Below are 19,726 nucleotides of genomic sequence, written 5' to 3'. Positions count from 1 at the left end.
CTATCAGGAAAAGGGTTAAGCAAACTCACATAACCTTGATTTGTGCTGGGTTCCACATCGTCCTCCGTAATTGTCTCTAGGGATATGTGGTCGCCGACTGCCACTTCATTTTGCGCGGGCTGAGCTCCCTAATCTGGCGCCTCAATTCCTTGTTACGCCTTTACGCCCACTAGCTTGCGCTTTTGCAGATGGAGGAATCGCAACTCGATGTCAAACTGAAGAAATGCAATAATAAATGCAGATATGACCGAACTTGTACAAGTGGTAACGAGGCAGCTAACGTGTACACCATTATAAACGAACAGTTAAATCCTAGATAACCAATAGACAATTATTAACCTTACCGTTCTATGTCGCATTGTAAACACTTGTTCATTTAAAGCGAATATAAAATACTTACACTACCAATAAGAGCGTCATCAATCTTATTTTATTTTCGTTACTGGTTCTTATGAAATACTATTGCAACCGCAATCATATAAGCCACATAGTTTGAACAGTCGAGGCTTTGAAGCATACACATGTACATGGGAAATTGTATTGAAATTGGTATTATGCGATTTCCCGTAATATATAGTAGTATGTGTAGCGCTAAAACATGTCACTCTGGTCTTGTCTTATGTGTCTTTCTGTCTGTATATCTGTCTGTATATATGTCTGTATATTTGTCTGTATATCTGTCTGTAAATCTGTCTGTATATCTGTCTGCCTGCCTGCCTGCTTGCCAACCTGCCTGCCTGCCTGTCTGTCTGTCTCACTCTGTCTGTCTCACTATCGCCCTATCACCCTTCCTCCATCCCTCCCACTCTCTCTCTCTCTCTCTTTCTGAAGTAGATTTTCCACATATTTCAACGTACAATAATTAAACGAGAAGGAATACTACAATATTAAATGAATATGTGACTTACAATCTTACGTTTAAAAATGCAAAACATACATATCCCCATTTTAATGCCGGGATTCTACAGCATCATTATACGTAATCCAAAATCATTTCTTTACAAAAACATAGTGTTATATTTTTATGCAACATAAAATCTCCTCAAAATATTCCCCTCTGTTTAATCACTGGCCACGCGATTGGGTCAAACGGTTAATATATTCAAAAAGGGCTTTTCCTCTGAAATATATTCAACTATTATTTCCTCTGAAACACTATGCATGGAGTTTTAATATTTGGTATTTAACATCACATTTTGGTACACCACACAACATTTGATCTTTGATCTTTACATGATTCCAAATGCAGACTTAAGCACAAAAAACTGATAAGAAATATTCAATATACAAAATATACAAAAAATCTCATATTCTGATAATATTTTTACTGATCCACTGTATTTTACTAAAAGGATGATGTTTCATTGGACTGATAATTAAAGATTTAGGATTACAGACCAGTTGCTTCAGTAATATTGTTCAGAGTGTGCCCTGTTGGCCGCGTATGCATTCTAAAATTATCATTCAAAAAAACATTTTACTATTTTGAGTCACCGTGACCTTGACCTTTGACCTAGTGACCTCAAAATCAATAGGGGTCATCTGCTAGTCATGATCAATGTACCTATGAAGTTTCATGATCCTAGGCCCAAGCGTTCTTGAGTTATCGTATGACAACCACCTGGTGGACGGACAGACCTACCGACAGACCGACCGACCGACATGAGCAAAGCAATATACCCCCTCTTCTTCGAAGGGGGGCATAATAAAGGCAGTAGAAAACCAGAGATGTGCTGTTCGAAGTTCGCGGCCAGGAAAATAATCGTTACATAATAAAGACGCTATAGAGTGAACTAGGTGAACTGGCATTTTCTTTAGACCAGACAGATGTTAAATGAAGATATCCAGCGATATCATATGGTATGTCAATAATAGATTCTTAATGTGTTTTACAACAATACCTTGATAAATATTATTTTCTAATTAATTTAACAAGAATTATGCCATCATATTGACTAATGAATTAAGCATGAGCGCAATGATTCTTGATACTGTTAATATCAAATCAAATAGCAACGCCAGACAAACCACTAAAACAGGTTTGTTCGAAGAACGCGCGTATAAATATTTAAAATATGTACGGATACTTCGCGTGTGGCCGATTGACTCATATGTTTTAATTTCACTTCCATTCTTCTTTTGGTTTTCTGTTTTGTATCTATACGTTTATGACCAGCAATATGTAATAATGTAAAATAAGCCGCGAAAACTCCGCGTATCATCCCGTACTGCGTTTGCTGCAGCTAAGAACTGCACAGAAAAAGACATTCGCTATCTTTGATCTCATTCATTGAAGTCTTTACCTTTCATTTACTGCAACCACAATCAACGCCGTATATCTTTTTTTAAAGATATTTCTTGTATGATCTCCTGGGTTAACGAAGAAATACCAGAAATGTCATAGTGGTAATTCATTTGTGTTAATAACAGTGAAAATAGTCTATATTTTACTGTAAATTTTCGTAATTATTTTGAAGTGATGACTTAATTATTACCGCGAAAAAATTAGTTGTAACCATTTTCAAATCTAAATACACAGCTGATGAGCATCAAATAAATAATGTGGAAGACAGTACACTATATAGTCCAGGCCACTCACAAGAAAAAAATCCAAAACCTAAAACAAATTGCAAAAGAAATGCCGTAACTATATTCGAACGGTTTAGGATAAGTTCTACCGCGTATTAAAATTCGCCATCCGTAGGTCGAGCGCAAATTTGATTTTTTGCACTTGCAAAATGTTACATGCGAAATTAATTAATTATCAATTATTTCAGCGAGAAGTAACACTCTGTTGCATAAAACACTTTTTAAACCAAAACAAACCGCAAAAAGCGTAATTAATCACACAATGTTACCTTAAGATAGAGTAAATACATGTAAAATGCTAAAATTTGCTTATAACTTTGACATTACTATTAATGTTGTACCGAAAACAACAACAACAACTTTTATTAGCATATAAGCATAATACAATGCTTTTTTGCCACAAAACAGAAAGTTACGCAGTGTGTTTAATAATATCAATACACTGATTTAATTAGAGAAGTTTACAAAAAGACAGTAATACATCAATAATCAATATAATATATCTTCAACTGTAATACGAGGAAATCGTAGAATTATTAAATTATACAAACATGAAAAATCAAATAACATGGCTATAGTCTTGTAAAAGTTAACAATTATAACTGATTGTCTATATTATTACGAATTTACGAATTTCATTAGCATTAAACAAAGCAACGTTGTGTGTGTATTACAAATTCTATTGAGTTAAGCGGTGACGCGCTTTAGAGCAAGTTTAAACATGAATGGCATACAGTTGAATCTCAATAGCTTGAACAAATTTATCTCAAACTGCTTTAAATAAAACGGGGGTCATACTAAGAACCGCTCAATAGTCAATATGTTTATTATCGAGTTCGAGCTATTGAAATGCGACTGCGCATTCGCTATATGATAAATATAAACCTCTGTAAACAGGACAATTGGAGCCTGCGCATAATAATATGGGTATCTAAATGAGCCTGGATCCCAACCGGATTGTTCATACATAATCATCTGAAGTGATGTCACTTGGGGGGCAGTTTGAACAACTTGATCCTTTGCATTCCTTGCATGCAACGGAACACTCAAGCCCATTCTTTCTGCATGAGCATCGCCGGGTGTCACAGTTTAATTTGCATTTACACCTCACTATCGCGAGTAGATTGGCTGGAGCGGGTGGCATATCTGTTTTAACTGGAACGTATAGTCCGTTGTCCAACCTCCAGCCCCACATAGTTGGCTCCAAATCGGAAGTCTGAGTCCATTCTCGAGCCTGAAGATGAGCGCGAAGAGAGTGGAATTTTGCTGCAGCGGATGTTGGTGGAAGGGTATGTATCTGTACACTGTTAATGCCATTGATGGTTTTCTCAGTGAAGAGATGTAAACGCAGGCTATTCAATTTCGATCATTTCCATATATTGTACCCACAAACATGATGTGGGGTACTGCTTTAGCTCTTGCAGTTTTCTGTCGTATATGCTTTTGACCTTTTCTATAACTGGGTGTGTCAGCACACTTTCAGGTGATATCTGCTTTCTAAGTAGCTGATCGTATATAGCAGAAATCGTATCCAGATCATTTGCATCATCATTACGTATCCCTACGTCAAGCTCGTTCTCTTGAACACGATGCTCGTCTGTTTCAAACGGAACGTCTGGCGGCGGTTCGTTTTGTGGATTAGCAGTTTGTATCAAATCAGCCTGGTCAGTGTCAGTGCGTTCACATGTAGCCATTTGTTGCGGTGTAGTTCCGTAAATTTCAGCGGTAACCATCGCACACAGTGCTGCATCGACAAGGAGATGCCCACGTACTGCTCTTGACACTGCTTTTCCACTCATCATGTGGTCTACCGCATTCGGTGCGTAGATGGTTTCTAAGACGTCCTGAAGCCCAGTCGCATGCATGAGACTTCCTATGGTTCCAAGAAAGCTCATTTGCATATGAAATCCACCTAATCTGAGAACGATCCTCCTCAGTGGGCTGTCAGCGTTTTCATTTTGTACAATTGTTGCAGCTTTCCAGTACAGTGGCTTGTCAAATGTCACGATCGGTGTGCTATTACAAATTACCGCTTGTTCACACACAAATTTCAGTGTAGAGTAAACACATGACATGTCACTTGGATTAAGATCAATCATTGGAAGAAATGTCACAGCTGAATTTCCTGGAAACTGTCCAATGTCAACAGATTGCATAAATCCCGACCAACCAGGGTTTGACAACTTCAGTGGCCTGGCGACTTTTACTAAGACATCTAGATACGCTGTTGGGTCTTGGACATTCCTGGATTTCAAATCTTTGAGTATAACACTTGAGCGCTCTTGTTTAGGCCGGTAGAAGTGTACATTGATCCGTCATGCTGAGACTATATCGGCATTGGAAACCTTTATTCGAGGTATGCTGATGTCTTCTGTTACACCTGGGGTAACGGCTGCAATAATACCCATGCCATGGAAAGTGCCATACCCGTCCAAAGTACATATATTGTGGTCTACATTATCGGCCACGAACTGCAAGGAAGATGACTACGTCACTCCTGGAATGTGCACTCCATTTGTAGCAGAAGCGCTGGTTTCAAATCTCATCACTTCTTTGTAACTTGAACAAAATCCCATTTTATTTAGTACATCCATCAGAAATCGTGAAGAAAATTGATTGTGGAGTTGCACAGCAAGTCCTAGTTGCAGAGGCGAAAGCAACATACGCGGCCTGGCAGTTTGTATTATAGCTTGTCCTATTAGTTCAGTAATTACCACTCGATCTTTATAATGTTCCTTCAACCTTTTCTTCATGTAAATGGCGCTGTACGCACATCCTGGAATCAATTCTTCCATTTTTAAAACTAAGTCATGTACACTGGTCTGTTCATTGTCATTTTCTTCAAAGAACTGCATAACAGATAAAAATGCAGCATTTTGCTCTAGATTTTCTGGTCTGCCTCTTGGGGATTTTACTGTAGCTTCTGGGACAGTCTGTTTACTAGAAGGTAATTGTCGTGCAGTTCTAAAATTGACATTGCATGTCTGATGATAAATTGCATCTGCTGCATGCAAATCTTGTGCAAATTCCAGTCTTGCCAACACCTGATAACCCTGATAACCAACACCTGATAACCCCACTCATCCTTTCTACCTTCACACACTTCCCTGATTGTTGGTTGAAAATCAAAAGTTCGCACAGGATACACATCATGTCCTCTTTTGCAGCCCTTAAGTTTGGCAGCTTTGCCACAAAAATAAGCAATACTGACCAAAGTCGAAACCTCCATTTGACCGAAGACGTCTGTATTCTTCTGAAAAGCCTGCACCACGGTTTCCTAATTGCCTTGCTTCCCTCGGTCGACAGAAATCACAACGGAAGTCTTTGTGAACACGTTGTCCAGTTGTTACAATGACGCTCAAACCCAGGGAACTGGCGAGTGTGTTAATCGTTACGCACCCCTTTTCTCTGAGCTGTGTCGTGGGTTGGCCATCGCCCAGCTCCTTTGTGCAGAATATACAGCAGCTCATGGTATGACCCTGGAAATTAAATGAAAGTAATTAAAACACTGATACGAAGTTCCTGTTTTCATAGATTAATAAGGATAAATTACTCTGTAAGATAAACTATTTGGGATATTACACAATTTTAACTTGACATCTTTCTTTTACTAACTAGACATATAGTAAACTAATAGAATAGTAAACTAATAGATACAATTACTAGCTGTGTTTTTTTATAAGCACTTGGTGCGTGCTGCTTTCAAAACATCTAATTAATAAAGCACATGTAGAACTAGATCCATGTTATGACTTTATTCATGATTTGCATCAGATTCATTATATAGATTATAGATCTATCTGAATAATTTATGAAAAACCAAACAAAAGTGCACACCAATACATTAAACATTGGCTAAAACGAACTTTAAAATGAAAAATTCGTAAATTGAATTTTGAACCGAATGGTCTTCCGTAGTTTTTTTATCGAGCGTAAGTCTCCCTTAGAAAATGAGTTATTTTTTATATTTTTTTATCAAACGTGATTCTTAATATTTGTTATACATGATTTTAAATATCTTTTATACATGATTATCACTATTAAGAGCACAGAAATAACAAAAATTGGTAAACAAATTTTACAAAGACTATGAAGTCATGACATGTTTTCCAGCGGTCAATTTCAATCTATTTAAAGCACAGACACAGATAAATCGGGTTTTTATATAGAGGAATGCATTTGTCCTGTATTAATGAATATGCCATTGTATCATTTAAGGTTGTAATAAAATATAACTCACCTTTTAAGACCAAACAGCGTCGAAAGTTACGAGTCTCGGCATTTTGTTCTAGAATAGTTGCAACTTCCGGTATAAACATTGTCAAGAAATAATAGGCTATGGAAGCCAAAACATGCCAAACAAAATTATAGTTAAAACCGGACGGTGTATTGCGGATATCTGAAAAACCGCACGGAGGCATGATGGCGAATTTTAATACAAGGTACATATTGCATATATCTATGCGATGAACGTTGTTTCATTTCTTTTGCAATTTGTTTTAGGTGATTTCTTTAAGTGGCCTGGACTAATAGTTTAAAAAAACACATACGACAGGTCTTTCTCCTCTATTGTGTTGCGTTTAAAGGGCGGTTTAATTGTATTCACAAATATTCTTTAAAAAAACAAAGGTTAACTTTTGTTAAAGTCAAATTTAAAGGCAAGACGATAATTGATCCTTTCTTAAGGGTATACTATTTTCCTCGGTCTGACAGTCCTTTGTTCAATAGGAAGAAATTTGATTTTTCAATTCACCCAAAACTATCATTAATCAATAAAAGCGATTGAATTGCTTATGAATGCGCGGCTGAGCCTGGATCGTCATAGGCTTTGTATTCCTGTTTTAACTAGAGCTGCAACGATTCACCAACGGCCCCATTCAATTCGATTTCGATTTCAGACAGTCCGATACCGATTGTTTCGATTTGATTCATATTTCAACCTAGCTTTATCATTTATTCACTCTTCTGCTTCAAAATAAGCATTTCTGTTTAAATGTGTTGCATAACTAGATATCTTGGGCATTTGTGTGTTTGTTAGACATAGTTTGGTTGGTTCAACAGTGTTTTAAAAACTGTTGAAACTTCTGACTAGAAGATTGTGTTGACTACACAATAATATAATAAATAAAATTAAAATACATAATAATAAGGCTGGCGACTTGAGTAGTTGCACTGGTGCTACCTTCTGCTTAATCAACGTTATGTTTGCGTTTGACATGTTGAATTAGATCAGTGGTTGAGCCGGACTTAGGGTACGACACGTCCATGAAGCACAGTTTATACGTAGCTTTATCGGGAGGGCTACCAACCCGAAACCCAAAATACTGCCATACTCTTGATTTTAGCTTCTTAGGCGCATCTGATAATTTCTATTTGTGGCCCGCAACTTGTTTAGCCATTTTGACGCTTTTTCCAAAAGTAGACCATAACGCACTTGATTGGATGACTAAAGTAATAAGTAACCAATCGCGTGCGTCGTAATTACAGGTTAAGATAAAACCTTTACCTTCCCGTATCAAATAGTCAGAGTACAGGGCGCTTTACGTATCTATGTTTCTATGTTAAAGAATCAAATCGAATTTGGTAGGGTTGGTATCGTAATCGAATCGACGCATTTAAAACAGATTTTCGATGCATCGGATCGAATCATTGCAGCTCTAGTTTTAACGCATATAAGATTTACCTACTGCCAAGTTCTTTCAGACATTTGCTCTTAGGTTACATAAGATTATGTTTAAGTTATTTAAACTTCAGGGAATATCGATCCCAGTGTATATCGCCTGCTCAGCGCAAAACTGTTCTAACTCACTTTTTTTTACAAAAATGACATTTTTGCATTTTTGTCACTGGTTTAAATAGATACATATATTTTTTTTTTTTAAATCAACATATTCTAAAAATAAGGGTCAAAAAGGGCCAGATGGCATTTACTTCTATCTTACTTGACATGTTTAATTCAGTGCAAAACTGTTCCAACTTGAGTTGGAGCAGTGTTGCGCAAATTAAATTGATCATGATCACTTTTATTTTTAGTGCAACACTGTCCTAAATTTGTTGAAATCTATAACCTCACTAGAATAAAGAATTACATCATAGTAAAGCTATAATGTCATTATTGTATGATGTCATTATTGTATGATGTCATGACATACTAATGTTTGGTCTTGTTATTGTGGGTAATCTGCTGGGAATTAACTATGTTGTGTCCAGACTTGTTGAGATATTTCAGAATTGTGTCCATCATTGTGGGTAAACTGCTGGAAATTTACTATGTTGTGTCCAGACTTGTTGAAATATTTCAGAATTGTGTCAATAATTGTGGGTAAACTGCTGTGAATTAACTATGTTGTGTCCAGACTTGTTAAAATATTTCAGAATTGTGTCCATAATTGTGGGTAAACTGCTGTGAATTAACTATGTTGTGTCCAGACTCAATGAGATACATGTATTTCAGAATTGTGTCCATAAGTGTGGGTAAACTGCTGGGAATTAACTATGTTGTGTCCAGACTCGTTGAGATATTTCAGAATTTTGTCCATAATTGTGGGTAAACTGCTGGGAATTAACTATGTTGTGTCCAGACTTGGTGAGATATTTCAGAATTGTGTCCATAATTGTGGGAAAACTGCTGGGAATTAACTATGTTGTGTCCAGACTTGTTGAGATATTTCAGAATTGTGTCCATAATTGTGGGTAAACTGCTGGGAATTAACTATGTTGTGTCCAGACTTGTTGAGATATTTCAGAATAAAGGCCATGATTGTCACAATTTATTGTTAGATTATAAGGATAATGTAAAGACATTTTTCATACAAAGTTTGTAGGTTGTGTGAAGATTTATAAAATGTTGCAGCTACGGTATTATAGTTACTTTTGCATACTGTTACAATTTGTAACAGATATTACCTGTATATTAAAAGTTACAGGCAAAAGTTAGTCTTTTTATACAATGCACATTATAAAATCGTTAGACGGTTATGTATATCAATATAATCATTAATAAAAGTCTCAATAAGGTAAATCATGGTTCAAACAAAAATCTCAAACCTAAATTCAAGCACTTTTCAAGGACTTTTTAAGGCCAAATTTTCATTTTCAAGCCAGATTAACACAGTATATATCATTTATTTGCTCAAACACATTAAACTAATTTCACAATAAATCATTTGTGTTATTTCTAATTATTACATACACATAAATGTTATCCATCCTTAACTCAATGAGTCTCACATATGTATTTACTTTTTAAAGTTATTACAAACAAACACACTGTCTCTTTATATGCTCACATCAAACAGACTAGTTCATTTCATTTAAACAGAAGTCAGTTACTATAACATTTTGTATTTCACAGGGCTGTTGTTGTTAATGTCTGTTTTAGATTGCACAGTTTTAACAATAGCACCTTCCTGTTTCACCAAAAAGCACAATGCAGGACCCCTGTTTGCTTCTCAATTTCATGTTTTCTTTGTGGGTTTCCCCTTTATCATGGCTTTTCAAAGCGCTTTTACCCATTCCCCCCGACACCAATGGTCTTCATATAGACCCAACAATGTGCTTTTCAAATGTCATTTGTTTTCTGTTCCGAGGAACATTCATAAGTTTGGCGCAAAACATAACGATAAACGTCATTTTGACAACTTCTTTATGACCAGAAAATAGCGCCATGAATATTCATGTTTAAAGAATGTTGACGTATCGTATAAGTTTTAATTATTTAAGCATTTTTATGCATTTCATCGGTGTTTATGACCAGAAAGTAGCGCCAGGAATATTCAGTTAACCACTCTGGTTTGAAACGACACTTCCCCATCGCTGAATTTATACTCGCGAAAATTGATCACAATGGCGAACCTCTGACGTAGTACACATAATCTGTGACGTGAACACTTAATGTTTCGTACCCAATAGTGTACGAAACTTATATTTTGGTACACATTTTTTGCGCGAAGGAATTTATGATAAATTTTCGTAATATTTTCCTTAAGAACGATTTAAGTTTATGGCGATGATAAAAGTAATTTTGAACAAAATAAAAAATTTCAAGGCTTTTTTACATGAAATAAGTACTTTTCTAGCACTTTTTCAAGGCCAACCTTTGTTCAAGGGCTTTTCAAGCCTAGGACTTGTTTTCAAGCACTTTTCAAGCCCTGTGCGAACCCTGTAAATGAATTAAAGCAATACCCTTTTCTATGGAACGCCATTACTGACTTCATATGACTGTTGTCGTTGTTTGCAGCACATTAATCATTATTTTCAGTGGAATATACATTATGCTTTGTGCAATTTTCTTTACATTCGGTACATTCGTCATTATATGCAGTAGTTAAAGCATTACGCGAAGTAGTAACAACATTTTGTTCTGTCAAAACTTCTTGACATTCTGTATATTTGACATTTTGTGATGTAGTTACATTATTACGCACTGTAGCAATATCATTACGTGCTGTGATATCTTCTTAACGTTCGGTTCATTTGTCATTATGGGCTGTAGTTACAGCATTACGGGCAGTAGTTACAGTATTCAGTTCTGTGCTAGCTTCTTTATGTTCGGTACATTCGTCATAATGTGCTGTAGTTACATCATCACATGCAGTAGTCACATCATTTTGTTTTGTGCAAACCTCTTTATGTTACATACATTCAACATTATGTGCAGTAATTTCATCATTACTTGCTGTGCAAACGTCTAGACGTTCAGTACATTTGTCATTATGTGCATCACGTTCAGTAATAACATCATTTCGTGTTGCGCAAACTTTATTTACATTCGGTACATTGGTCATTATGTGCAATAGTTTCATCATTATGCGCTGTACTAACATAATTCCATACCGTGCGAACTTCTTTACGTACGGTTTATTCAACATTATGTGTAGTAGTTTTACCAGTATGCGCTGTGCAAACGTCTTACGTTCGGTACATTCGTCATAACGTGCAGCAGTTACATAATTATGTGCAGTAGTAACAACATTACGTGCTGTGCAAATTTCTTTCCGTTCGGTACATTCGTCATTATGCGCAATAGTTACAGCGTGCTGTTATAAAAACATTACGTGCTGTGTGTTTTCGTTCATTACACATCATTATGTGCATTTAGTTAAAGCATTACGTAGACATTATAGACATTTGCAATAAGTCATAATTAATGTTTATGAAGTTGTTTGTTTTATCTTATATTAATATTTTGAGATGTTAGACCTTTAGAATTGCCCAGTGAATGCTTGATTGTAATACCCATTATAATGGCACGCTCCCAACCAGATTACATTTCCTTTCTTTAATGAATGTTTTCTTCTCAAGTAAACCATTGTATTTTATTAAATAACTTATCCCATCTTACCATGAATAAATAAGTGATTTTAATAATGTAAAATTCTAAGAATTCAATGAAATTAATAAATCGACTTCAATATTTGACATAGTACAAATAATACAAGGGCTGTTTGTAAAACATGCATGCCCCCCTATGGGCTATAAGTTGTAGTAGCAGGTGGTGATGGTGGTGGTGGTGGTGGTGGTGGTGGTGGTGGTGGTGGTGCTGGTGGTGGTGGCGGTGGTGGTGGTTATTGATACAATGCATTACAAAAATGCAAGCCTTACATTTGGTAAAATTTAAATCTATTACAAGGGAGGCAAATGCTGTAACAAAAAAAAACATGCATAAACGGTAGTTGTTTCCCTTGTTTGAACCATGCTAAATCCTTAAAATGCCTATTTCCAGTAACTGTGACCTTCACCTGTGACGTTTGACCTAGTGACCTCAAAATCAATAGGGGTCATCTGCGAGTCATGATCAATGTACCTATGCAGTTGCATGATCCTAGGCCCAAGCGTTCTTCAGGGTCTTCCCCAGGCCATTTAAGCGCCCCTTGCCGGGGCGCTTGAATTTCGAAATCAGAGTCCCCGGGGCGCTTGAAATTTTCCGATCAGTGTATTCTTCAGTAAAAGAAAGTGGAGATTGTCCAAAAAAATCAAGGTTTCCCTATCAGTGTATCAATATTCCCTGTTTTAAAAGAGCACTCGGTACCTACTTTCACAAGTAATCGCCATAAACACTACATGGGGTAATGGATAATCCACTGATAAGAGAATAGCATGACGCGCGTATCGATTATTCTAGCCACATTACACGGTCATTAATGTATCTGGTAACTTTCCAGTCGTCAAACTGTGAAGTTCATTGTCCAATCGGTTACGCGAATGCTTATGAGGGCGGGGTTAACTATCGACCATTATTTTTGATTGACGTCGGGCATGCAGTAAGAGTTTATCGCAGCTTGATTAGTAAGAAGTTGTACCATTTGAGTAATATAAACCGGTAATTAGTACAGTACAAAACATTAAATACGGTTTAGGGCATCATCATCACACCTTTTTACTGTAAACAAGTGTTACCTATGACTCATAATTAATGCGAGAAATTAATTGCAAGTGGTAAACAATTAATTATTATAGCGAGTAAGTTGTGCAAATGACTCCCGGTTACAATTATGTGATAACAATTTATTTAATTCCAGTACATGTATATTTCAACATGTCCATTTATAGAACTGATTAACCTCGTTTTTCTGACATTTATTCGACACGTAATGCGCTTTAACAAATTTTCGTTGAATTAATTACGCACACTTGTAAATGTTTCGTCCGATAATCGATAGTTAGAAGACTGATGATGGCAACCGGCCGTGATCCTCGTGGACAACGTGAATTTCATGCATAATTCCGTCAAAACATTTTTTCGACTCGTAAAGTGTTTAAACAAATTATCGTTGAATTTGTAACGCAACGGTTAATATTTGTTGAAATCTCAAATGGGAATAATTTAATTTGTAATCCAAAACCCATTCCCGTAAGTTGATGTTAACACGTTTTTAATCCGAAACACACTTCCGAATGTAAATGTAACCGCAACGTTAAATATTTTTGCTTCAATTTAGCAGTGCAAATTTATTTTGTGTCGAATCTTTTTCTCAATTAAAAAGAGCGCGAAAATTATGCAGCATGTACAACGTCGCGTCTATTGCATACAAATGGCGTGTATTGAGCGTTTTAACAAGCACACAACAGGTCAGGGGATTGACGCATATTCAGAGGCAATATTTCATCAAATCTATAAATAGTCACTTAAAAAATGGCAAGGTTTGTGTTAAAGAAATTACTTAAAGCTTTTATCGTAAATATTTACCAGAAAGAGATTGATAAAAACGGAATAAACGGGATTATCGGGTAATAAATAGAAACTTGAAAAATAGTAAGTATACAGTAATAGAGTCGGGTTGAAACGGATGTATTGGGAGTCGTTCGAGTCGGGATTTTACTATCTGTGCGGAAAAGTTTTAAAGCAATTAAACAATATAAAAAAATATATTTTTAAATGACTGGGGGATTTTTTTGAAGAGTCATAGCGCACCAAATGACGTCTTTTGACGCTGTTTTTCTTTAAGTTATAATGCACCACAGAACGTGAATTGACACGATAAATTAAAAAAAAAATCAACGCCGAGAGAGGACACCCCTCCCGATCCCACCCTGATCGGCCCCGGGGCGCCTGAAAAAAATCCTGGGGAAGGCACTGCGTTCTTGAGTTATCATCTGACAACCACCTGGTGGACGGACTGACAGACCGACCGACAGACCGACCGACAGGAGCAAAGCAATATACCCCCTCTTCTTCGAAGGGGGGCATAAATATGAAGCCCTTACCTTGTAAAGGAATTACTGTATCTGGTTTATATCAACAGGAAACACAAACTATCGTGCTAATGGGTAATTAGATAGGGAGAAATATGACTTTATCGGTGTTTATGTTGATAAAAGACACTGTTCTCCCACTAAGATGGTAAAATAATATAACTGTTTCAACACCTTTCTCATTGAAAGTTCTTTCTTATAGAAAGAAGATGCTTTCAAAGAAAACTACTTTTACAGTAAAAGGTAAGATTTTTAGATATTATACATGTATTTGTGTGTAAAAAGCTGTCTATTATAATTAAAATACTAAAATGTTTCAAATTTGGACTTGAAAGGCAGGAAGAAATCAATGCTTATCCTTTTTAGATTTTGCAGTGATTAATTTTATACTTGTATTACAGGTATATGTCTCTCTGACTTCAGTGCCATTTGATATGTTCACTATAGACAGGCTTTAATTATTGCAGATGTATACTTTTATGGTTATAGCATTCAAGCAGTTCATTACACATTGAAAGTTTGAACAAGGGACAAAATTGTAACAAAACCAGGTTTTCATTGTGAAAAAAAATCTGAAAAAGGGAGACAACTCAAACTGAACTTTTGAAATGAACAAAGAAAATTAACCCCCTTTGTAAGTTTGTTTTAAAATAAATCTATTTTTAGTCGTGGCGACCTTGACATTGGAGATATGCACATGAATTTTTTTTTTTGACCTTTGACCATGAAGGATGACCTTGACCTTTCACCACTAAAAATGTGCAGCTTCATAAGATACACATGCATGGCAAATATCAAGTTGCTATCTTCAATATTGCAAAAGTTATGAGCAACGTTAAAGTTTTCGGACGGACACACGGACGGACGGTCAAAATTTGTGTGCGTATGGAAAGGCGTTGTCCATATACACATGCATACCAAATATGAAGGTTATATCTCAAGGGACATTTATGGCCATTTTTGACCTTTGAACTCAAAGTGTGACCTTGACCTTGGAGATATCGACGTAATTATTTCGCGCGACACACCGTCCAATGATGGTGAACAAATGTGCCAAATGATTTTAAAATCTGACAATGAACGACATAGTTATGGCTTGGACAAGCTCATTTATGGCCATTTTTGACCTTTGAACTCAAAGTGTGACCTTGACCTTGGAGATATCGATGTAATTATTTCGCGCGACACATCGTCCAATGATGGTGAACAAATGTGCCAAATGATTTTAAAATCTGACAATGAACGACATAGTTATGGCCCGGACAAGCTTGTTCCGCCAGCCCGCCAGCCAGCCAGCCCGCCCGCCAGCCAGCCAGCCAGCCAGCCAGCCCGCCCGCCCGCATTCGCCAATCTAATAACCAGTTTTTTCCTTCGGAAAACCTGGTTAAAAAGCATGTTAAAAGCTGTGCATCTATTAACTTATTTTCAAATAAACGTTTAACATGCCAAAGTTGTGCTTATATTTTTACAAAGAGTTCATATCAACGTCAGAAGAACGTCTTATGTTCAAACATAACGGCATAGGGTGTTACGACTGATCTGATTCCACGTTTCACTTTTAACTTGAAGAATGCGGAAAACCTAATTGTTAAATATTCCAGTGATCATAAATAGGAGAAATGGTAGGTGTGCAGATGAGACCTCCTTAAAATAAAACGTCAATCTTTATGTTTAAAAGTTTAAACAGAGGACAAAACTTGTCATAGTGTGCGCATCGTTATAAAAAAAAATTCTAATGATTTATGATAAACACATGTTTTGTGGATATTCTGAAGACATAGAATATTTTAATCATTGTTCTTATATGTTTACTGTAGTGAATAACATAATATCTTTAAATTTTTCATTGAAAATAAAGTGAAACTCCAGGTGCTGGAGCAGTATTGCATGTTAGTGACATGCAATTAGTTGGTTATTAATTTAAGGCAAGTGACCAATTGTCAAATAGTACAACACAGCACAATACAAAACAACATAAACATATAAACGATGAAATGAAATTTCGAACAAATGTCAACTACATCCCTTATTTTTAGAAAAAAGATTTGAGAATATAGCAAACCAACTTTTATTTGAATAACATAAATCTTTACTCAAATTAAAATATATAAGGCGTAGGTTAAAACTAAACCCATACATTCCAGAGTAGGTAAGCAGCTAGAAATTCTCGCATGATTTCTTGGCTTCCTGTACTGACTTTTTTCTCCTGGCAGATAAGTAAGTAATTTTAAGTATTCCGTTAAGGGAATGATTTATTCAGTCGAGATAACGAGATACAAAAAAGAGTAGTGCAAAACTAAATAAATGAAGAGTGCAATGAAAAAAAGAGCAGTGCATTAAATAAAGGAAAGTGCATTAAACACTTTACTGCACCGCTCTTTGTTTCATTGCACTCCTCTTTTATCTAGTTTTGCACTCTTTTTTCCTATCTCGATCGTTCCCTTAACTTAGTAAGTTGTCCCACAACATAGCTTACTCATTCCTACGAGTTAGTAAGTCGTTCCCTTGAGATAGTTAAAATGCTCTCTTCTTTTGTTTAATGCACCCCTCATATATTTACTGCACCGCTCTTTTTTGATTGCACGCCTCTTTCATTTAGTTGTGCACTCCTGTTTTTTTCTATATCGTTCACTCAACTAAGCTGACTGTTCCCTTGAGTTCGAGTTAGTAGATCGTTCTCTCAAGTAAGTATGTCGTTGGAACGAGATAGAAAAAAGAGGAGTGCAATGTAAAACAAGAGGAGTGATTAACACAAAAGAGTGAATGTCACCTATATGCCAACGTACTACTGATGATCAATACATGCATCTTACTGGAACGTTTTGAACAACTTTGATAGAGGATCACCCATTGATCATTTATGTGAAGGTTTGTTCTAATCTTCCCAGTGGTTGAAGTGGAGATTTGAAGATGATTGTAGACAACACAAAGGGAAGCCAATAACCACGTTAGCTAACTCTCAGTAGAGGACCAAAATACAAGATGCAAGGTAAATACTAAAGCACAGAAGATTTAACAGTATGCATTCGATAAAATTGTGATCAACCTTCAACTTAGGTAAGTCTTGGTTAATCTCTTAATTTTGTTATACAAATTATGTGAACCTCGTTTTGTGACCAGCTTTTACCACTGCATTCACATTTACACAACTGCTGTAGAGAATCACTATGCATTTACAACATAGGCATCAATTTACATTACCTAAGTGACAAGGGGGTTCAGAATATGATAAGTTATAAGTAGTTTTTGGTCTAACGATGTGTTTAAAAGGATGTTGTCCCTGGAGTGCGGAATGTAAAGACTCCAGGATCATAATTAACAAGGATGTAAGTCAATATATATAATATGAAACCTATTGGCATTGCATTTTGAATGCGCTGATGTTGAATATTATGTTGATATTTATAAAATCTATATAACCCATGCCACCCTAAACCATTCAGGCTATATTTCATTTGACTAGGTTAAAACGATCAAAGCATTTATAGTGTTCATAAGCTTTTTCTTATATTTGACATGGTAACCTAAGTTTTGAATACACTTTACTTAGATTTCATCTTTGTTGTGATTTGTGATGATACAAATTCTTACCAAATGTGATCAACATTTAGTCATAAGGGTAGCTTCTACAGTTGTTACAACTTTAGCGTAACCTTTAACCCGTTGACCAGGTTTTTGATATCAATTGGCCCAAATTTTACTTTGATTTAAATATTGTCTAGATAAACATTTTTACTTTCACATTTTATTTGGCCTTAACTGAAAATCAAAGTTTGCTTTATTAGATCTGTACTGTAACTTTGCTCTACTTTGCTGACGGTGTCATGAACTGTAATGAAATCATTGTAGGTCCCGACTTTGATGGCATGAAAGTATTAAACTTTGCATATTTTGTTGATTTACCCAGACAAAATGGACATGAGTTAATTAGAAGCGAATTAATAATTGTTTTCGTGAGGTAATCACCAACGGTTTGGAGTTCCGATGAATAGGAATTAAATACAAGCATCAGAATAACAAACCGTTGGTTATTACCTTAACAAACAACGTAAGCTGTATATAATTTTAAATCTAACATGATTGTTTATACATAATATGCCTTTTTTCCACAAAAAATACATACATTTGTTTTCATGACGACAACACACTTAAATTATGAAAACTTTTGTCAGGTTCATTAAGATTATTTGAAGAAATTACTTTCAATAAAAATATTAAGCTAATCATGCAAAATGTATACCAAGTAAACAGGTTAGGTAACTTATGTATGAACATTTTACTACTTAAATGTGGTTTCACTGGGCCGAATGCAGAAATGATGTTTGTCAAACGTCTCCTATATCACATATTTAAGGAGGCACATTTTACTGAACTGAACATCTGGGAATTCTTGAATTACCATGCCAACAGAAGGCTCTCTTTCCTTTTTTGTGAAGTAAAAGTAAGATGCTCAATTTATTTGGAAAAAATCCCACAAATTTCAAAATTGTGAGAAATTTAGTCACAAACTCCTCAAATTTTTACAAACAATATTCACATACTTGTAGAAATTGTAAAATGATGATTTTTATGCATAGGTATAGTAAAATATTTTCATTGGCTGGACACTTTTGCTTTCGAAAAATAAAATTATACATCATATGAGCAACTAAATTCTGACAGGTTTAACTGTATCTTCAATGATCCATAGTCAATACTTTTGACAAACATTAAAATGTTTGTCTATGTGATTTCTGTTGTGTGGCTAGACACATAAGTTATACATTGTGTTTTAGTTCTCGTGTGAGAAATGTAAGCAAGATAATTTTTCCAAGTTTAAAACCTTTGTCACTAACAATTATTGTGCCATGTAACATGCGCATAGGATTCCCTATAAATCATACATATTAACAATATTTGACATTAAAATGCATTTCATGAAAATGCAATTAAATCTATTTGAAAAGAAATTATTCAAGCTTTAAAGAAAATTTACACATATAAACAGATAAGAATACGAAAATCTACTCCAAATTGCTGCCCTTGCCTCGCTCTCTGCCAGTACTACATAACTCAAGTGTATTCACTTTCGTCACATGATCTTTCTGATTCAAGGTATTTCCGTTGTAAATGTGCATGCTTAAATCTTACTGTGATATCTTTAAAGTGACTCCTAATTCAAACAAATCTGGATCCCCATGCTGACTTTTTAAAGAAAGGATCTCAAGTTTTTCTATACAATTTACTGACGGTCCAATGCACTGGTGTGGTTTTTTAGCCAAACTAAGGTTACAACACTGGTTTCACCAGTTTCATACTTGTAATTCCTTAACAACAAGCAAATTCGTTGACTTGATATCCGCCTTCTCCTCATTTATATATAGACACCTATGAAGTTTCATGTTAAAAAACTTGAATAGTTTCTGAGATATAGCTCTAAAAAGTTTGTGACAGACAGACGGAT

At 35.6% G+C, this 19,726-nt stretch overlaps 2 protein-coding genes across 4 annotated transcripts in view; both read right to left on the bottom strand.

The window, feature by feature from the left end:
- LOC127846695 (NLR family CARD domain-containing protein 4-like) overlaps positions 1 to 19,726 on the bottom strand; it is a 755,110-nt gene that overhangs the window by 288,750 nt on the left and 446,634 nt on the right. The window lies entirely within an intron of this gene.
- Positions 1 to 19,726, bottom strand: part of LOC127845901 (uncharacterized) — a 126,082-nt gene that overhangs the window by 68,621 nt on the left and 37,735 nt on the right. Inside the window, exon 2 of the mRNA XM_052377078.1 lies at positions 35 to 215. The gene's annotated coding sequence lies outside the window, so the exon portion shown is untranslated. The remainder of the gene's footprint in view (positions 1 to 34; positions 216 to 19,726) is intronic.

Source organism: Dreissena polymorpha, chromosome 9 (assembly GCF_020536995.1).
Source record: "Dreissena polymorpha isolate Duluth1 chromosome 9, UMN_Dpol_1.0, whole genome shotgun sequence".
Taxonomy (NCBI): Eukaryota; Metazoa; Mollusca; class Bivalvia; order Myida; family Dreissenidae; genus Dreissena; species Dreissena polymorpha.
This window is presented reverse-complemented; position numbering and strand designations above follow the sequence as displayed.